Consider the following 6,000-nt stretch of genomic DNA (forward strand, 5'->3'; position numbering starts at 1 on the left):
AAATTTCAGATCCACCATGACTGACTGACACCTGCTGGCGTCAGGTTTGCAACCAGCTTCTGACTGAGAAACCAGTAACCATTGACCAGTAACCAGAAACCATTGACCATTGACCAGTGACCAGAAACCAGAAACCATTGACCATTGACCAGTGACCAGAAACCATTGACCAGTGACCATTGACCATTGACCATTGACCAGTGACCATTGACCATTGACCAGTGACCATTGACCATTGACCAGTGACCAGAAACCATTGACCATTGACCAGTGACCATTGACCAGTGACCATTGACCATTGACCAGTGACCAGAAACCATTGACCATTGACCATTGACCAGTGACCATTGACCATTGACCAGTGACCAGTGACCATTGACCATTGACCAGTGACCAGAAACCATTGACCAGTGACCAGTGACCATTGACCAGTGACCATTGACCATTGACCAGTGACCAGAAACCATTGACCATTGACCAGTGACCATTGACCAGTGACCAGAAACCATTGACCATTGACCAGTGACCAGTGACCAGTGACCATTGACCATTGACCAGTGACCAGTGACCATTGACCATTGACCAGTGACCAGAAACCAGTAAGCTGCTCCCAGTGTCAGAATCTCACTGAAAAAGAAACTGGATTAGGTTTTCTGTCACTTTATTATTTCTGCTATAACTGATGTATATTCACATATAATATAAGTTAATAGAGTTTAATTTGCAATTTTTGTCTTTGTGTCATGAGGTAGATCTCAGGCGGCTGGTGAGAGAAAAAGTAGATCTTGGTCTCTAAAAGTTTGGGCACCCCTGATCTAATCAATTGAAATGTCAAAAATCAAATACAGCAATTATAATGTCTAATTGTTGCTTTTTAAAAATATTTTTAACAATTTTAAGATCGATTAATTCCCTATTTATTCTCCTATTTAATTATTTCCTATTTATCTAATTTACTATTATTTTTATGAAGAGGCTATTTTAACCTGGGTTACACATGACATTGTCATCATGCCATAGAACTGCCTTTACTTATTGATTATTGGTTTGACTATCATTCTGTGTCATTATGATGTTTACAACCAGTTTACTTTAGTGCAGACAAACGTGTTAGTTCAGCTTCATTCAGCCGAACATGAGGTTGGCTGCAGCCTGCAGGCCTTGATCCATTTATTCCAGACTCTGTTTGGGTTTTGGAAATGTTCCTCCTGATAAGGGGCGTGGACTTCTGGACAAATAGCGACCGTCGATTGGTCACTTCCTGACAAACCGCCTAGAATGACTGACAGATTACGTCCACAGACTAAAACTTACTAAAACATAAACGCTTCTCTCCTACTCTGTATTACCTGCAGTTGGACACTAGGTGGCGGCATTTACAAAGACATAGAGATTTTATTTGGCCAATCATTTCCGGTTTGTTGACCGTTTGTTCTCAAATGTTAGATTCATCAGTAGCTTTAGTCTCTACAGATGTCAGGTTGTTTCCAAACGCAGGAAGAGAAACCGGAAGTGGATCCAGGGTTTTATAATCCAGGTGCAGAGAGGACAGAAACATTGAATCTGCCTCCAGCAGGAATGATGATGGATTTGTGTTCAGTTACTGTAAACTCTGAACCTGCTGCCAGTTTATATTAAAGGGTCAATTCACCCAAACAAACCATTAAGCTGAGCAGTTTTTCCTTAAAGGAAGAAAAGATGAAAACTTTAATCTGAGGTAACTACAAACTAAAATAAGGATGGATTTTTGATTGAAAACATTAAACATTCTTACATTAACTCTTATAAGATTTGTTTTGTGTCCAGCAGTGATAATCTATTTCACACAAAATTAATTAATAAAAATGTTTGTTTTTAATTTTCACTATGTAAAACTCTGAGTTTAACAACATAAAACAATAAAATTACAGATTAATACGATTAAAATAAAAATGTAACAACTTTTTAAACACCAGAGTAAATAAGTCACAGAATGATTCTGATTTCTTCACCAACACTAAGAAAATATACAGTAATAAACAGTTTATAGTAAAAAAACTAAAATGTTTAATTTCATATCTCATAACTGAGGGAACAAACACTGAGATCTGGAACCAACTGATTTCAGGTCGTGTTGTTTTTCATGTCTTTGGCATAAACTTCATAAATATATGTTTAAATGGAGCTGACTTTGTTTTCTGCCTGAATTCAGGAGCAGAAATATTCAACTTTCTGAGCTGAACGTACGCAGCCTGTTGTTCCCACTGACTCGCCTCAGGCTGCAGGAGGAAACGTTTCAACGCAGCTGTGAGGCGTTCAGGTGCTCATGACAGACTGTGGGAAACTCCAGCATTTAAGACTTCATTATAAAGCACAGATCACCAAATGCCAGGTGGAAAACAGATCAAATGAGCTCAACATCTTCATTACTTTTGCTTTTTAGTGAGTGAAAAATGAAGCAGAGTGATTAATTTAAAGACTATAATGAGGAAATATGCATTAAACTTTACAGCTGTGATTCCAAAGTGAAGTCAGGATATAATAAAATGTTTTTAATGTTTTATTGGAGCAAAATTTGAAACTTGGATCTAAATTACAGGAACCTGGAAAACCAGGATGAAACCTGGATGATCCATCAGAGCAAAGATTGTTTTCATTCTGCAAAATACAAACTTGTGAACAGAATATTAAAATGTCTCTTTTACAAAACAAAGTTATAAATCTGTGAGATTCTGGAAGAACATTCAGGGATTAGAAAGGAAAGTGAATCCTGACAGTCGGATTAATTTATGGAAAAGACTTTCTGTCTTGTTTCAGTATTTTAATCATTTATTTATATGTTTAAACACCAAATATCTGGTTTTATCTCTACGTCAGAGTTTCTGCCTGTAATAAAACGACTCAGACTCATTTAACTTCAGATTATATGAATTCATTTATTTTCTTCTGTTTTCATTCATTACAGTCTTTTCAGAGTTTTTACAGAGAATCTGAGGCTTCATGAAGGTTTTCAGGTTAACAGTCTAATAACAGCTTCAGAGAGAAAAATGTTCATTTCAAACACCAAACAAGTGAAACTTTAAGACCATTTTAACACATCTCTATTTCTCTGATTGATAAATCACTTTGTAGACAAAAGAAAATATCAGGGAGAAAATTTATTTGGGTTTACAGAACTCTGCAGAACCTCCAGTCCAGCTAAACCAAACTCCAGCCAGTAGCGGCTCAGTGAATCTGGTCTGGACTCTGTGGATCAGAGTCATGGATTCAGAGACGCTGTAGAAGGACAGAATACCTGCTCTGTGGTCCAGGTACACTCCGACTCTGGAGGAAACTGGACCTGAGATGGAGGTCCAGATGTTGTTGTGACCAAATTCAGAACTTTCACAATTTAAAGCCCAAGATTTGTCATTATATCCAAATCTACATTCATTCCCACCTCCTGATCTGCTGATGTTCTTGTATGCTACTGCTACATAAACCCATGACCCGCTCCACTCCACCTCCCAGTAACAACGTCCAGTCAGACTCTCTTTACTCAGAACCTGAAGCCAATCAGTGAATCTGTCTGGATGACTTGGATAAGACTGAGGTTGATTCATCACTGTAACCTTCCTGTTCCCCTCTGATAGAACCAGCTGTGTGTGAGCTGTGTTTGGATCCAGGTTGATTTCACATGAATACTTTAAGAATCCAGCTCTGGTCTTTGGTTCTGGTTCTGACAGTAGAACATCCACCTCAGTGACCATCAGTGAGATGTTTGTCCATGAGTCTCTCAGGACGTCCTGTAGTTTGTCTCTGAGCTCTGACACAGCTGCTGTCACGTCCTCAAAGTGTCTCAGAGGACAGATGTTGATGCTGGATGAGTGTGTCGACTCCCTGAGTGCTGGCAGTGAGGGGTAGTTGAGGAGAAACTGGTTGTGATCCTCTGTGTGTGAGAGCTGCTCCAGCTCAGCGTCTTTCCTCTTCAGCTCACTGATCTCCTGCTCCAGCTTCTCCTGAACATCTTTGACTCGACTCACTTCAGTTTCCTGCTGGGATCTGATCTGCTGCTTCACATCAGAGCTTCTTTCTGGAGGAGACGGATCAGCTCAGTGAAGATCTTCTCACTGTCCTCCACTGTTTTATCAGCAGAGTGATTGATGGCCTCCACCTCCTGTTGAAGCAGCTTCACATCTTTCTCTCTGTCCTGGATTCTCTGCTGGATGTTTCCTCGTCTCTCCTCCAGCTCTCTCTGCCTCTCAGTCCTTTCTGCTGCAGCTGACACTGTGTCATGACCTTTATGGTCATCCACAGAGCAAAGATAACAGATACACTTCTGATCAGTGCGGCAGAACATCTTCATCACCTCATCATGCTTAGAGCAGATGTTCTCCTGGAGGTTCTTGGACGGCTCCACCAGCTTGTGTTTCTTTAAAGGAGCCACATTATGATGAGGCTGAAGGTGTTTCTCACAGTAAGAGGCCAGACAGAATAAACAGGACTTGATGGCCTTCAGTTTTCTTCCAGTACAGAAATCACAGGCCACATCTTCAGGTCCAGCATAGCAGAGATCAGCAGGAGCAGCTTGGAGTCCAGTCTTCTTCAGCTGCTCCACTAAAGCTGCTAGCATGGTGCTCTTCTGCAGTAAAGGCCTCTCTGTGAAGGAGTGCCTGCATTGAGGGCAGTGGCAGCTTTTCTTCTCCTCACCTTCATCCCAGAAGCTTTTAATACAGTTCATACAGTAGCTGTGTCCACAGGGAATCGTCACCGGATCCTTCAGTAGATCCAAACAGATCGAACAGGACAAAGTTTCTCGGTCCATCTGATTCTGCTCCATTTCTGCTCTCAGTCACAGCGACTGTGTGAGTTTCATTTCCTGAGAACAGAAACTGGGTTGAGCTCTGATCTACCAATCACGTGTCAGTGCAGAGAGGCTTCAGCCAATCAGCTTTCAGCTTCAGCAGCTGTTGTTCTTCCCAGTTTCAACGTTTCTTGAAGAGCAGGAATATCCGGCTACTAAACTGCATTTGTGTCTCCATTAAAACAGGGAGGAGTCCTTAGTGTTAACACAGCGGCTGCAGCAGTTTGTGTGGATCTTTGAAAGGAGTCTGTGCAAATCAAATCCTCACAACCTGCTGAATTTTATAGATATTTAGCAGATATTTAGTATTTTTCAAAGATCACACTTCTTTTTCCAGATCTGGGGGTTTAGTCTTCTAAAGCATGTTAATGTTCATCCTAATATATGTTAGCCTGACTGGAAAACATGGAAATCTGCAGCACCTTGTTGCTCTTCTTGTTCCTGTTACAGGTGTGTCAGAGCTGTGTTTCTGTTTTAGGTCTTCAGAGGAGGAAATGAGGAGATCTGTGGTCAGAGAGGAGCTGAACACAGATTTAAATCTGCAGAAGCCTGAGGGAGGGTGATCAGGGTTTTACAGCCTGCAGAATAAGGAACAGAACTGGAAACAACCCGTCTTGTAACAACCGTAATTGTGTAGTGTCTCTTTAAGAGAGCACGAGTTATTGCTAGTGATGTCATAAGTATGCGCCACTGCCTCTTTTTTTTAACAGCAGTAGAGCTTTAATGAAATACTGAGGGACTCACTGAATGTCATTGTAAACAGCAGTCAGCTAAAGTGCAGACATTTTAAACAGACTGACATCATTTAAAATGTCTTCTATAACTTTTTTTTAATAACTTTATTTCAAACAAATAACATGAAAATACATATGGACGTAAACTCAATGACAAATATTAAAATATACTAATCAAAACAAATAGTAAAGAATAATTACAGACTTTCAGGGTGTTGCTGTTAAAGTCTAGAGAGACAAAAGTTAAAGAAATACACACACACACACACACACACACACACACACATACATACATACATACATACATACATACATACATACATACATACATACATACATACATACATACATACATACATACATACATACATACATACATTTGATTTTGAATTTGATAAAACAATATTTTTTCCGATTTCTTCTGTAAGAAGTTTTTGCAAGCCC

At 40.0% G+C, this 6,000-nt stretch overlaps 1 pseudogene; it reads right to left on the reverse strand.

Annotated features, from left to right (window-relative positions):
* Positions 1-2,895: 2,895 nt before the first annotated feature.
* LOC145548061 (tripartite motif-containing protein 16-like) lies at positions 2,896-5,505 on the reverse strand (annotated as a pseudogene).
* Between the last annotated feature and the right edge of the window lie 495 nt (positions 5,506-6,000).

Source organism: Poecilia reticulata, chromosome 17 (genome assembly GCF_904066995.2).
Source record: "Poecilia reticulata chromosome 17, P_reticulata-male-v2, whole genome shotgun sequence".
Lineage (NCBI taxonomy): Eukaryota > Metazoa > Chordata > Actinopteri > Cyprinodontiformes > Poeciliidae > Poecilia > Poecilia reticulata.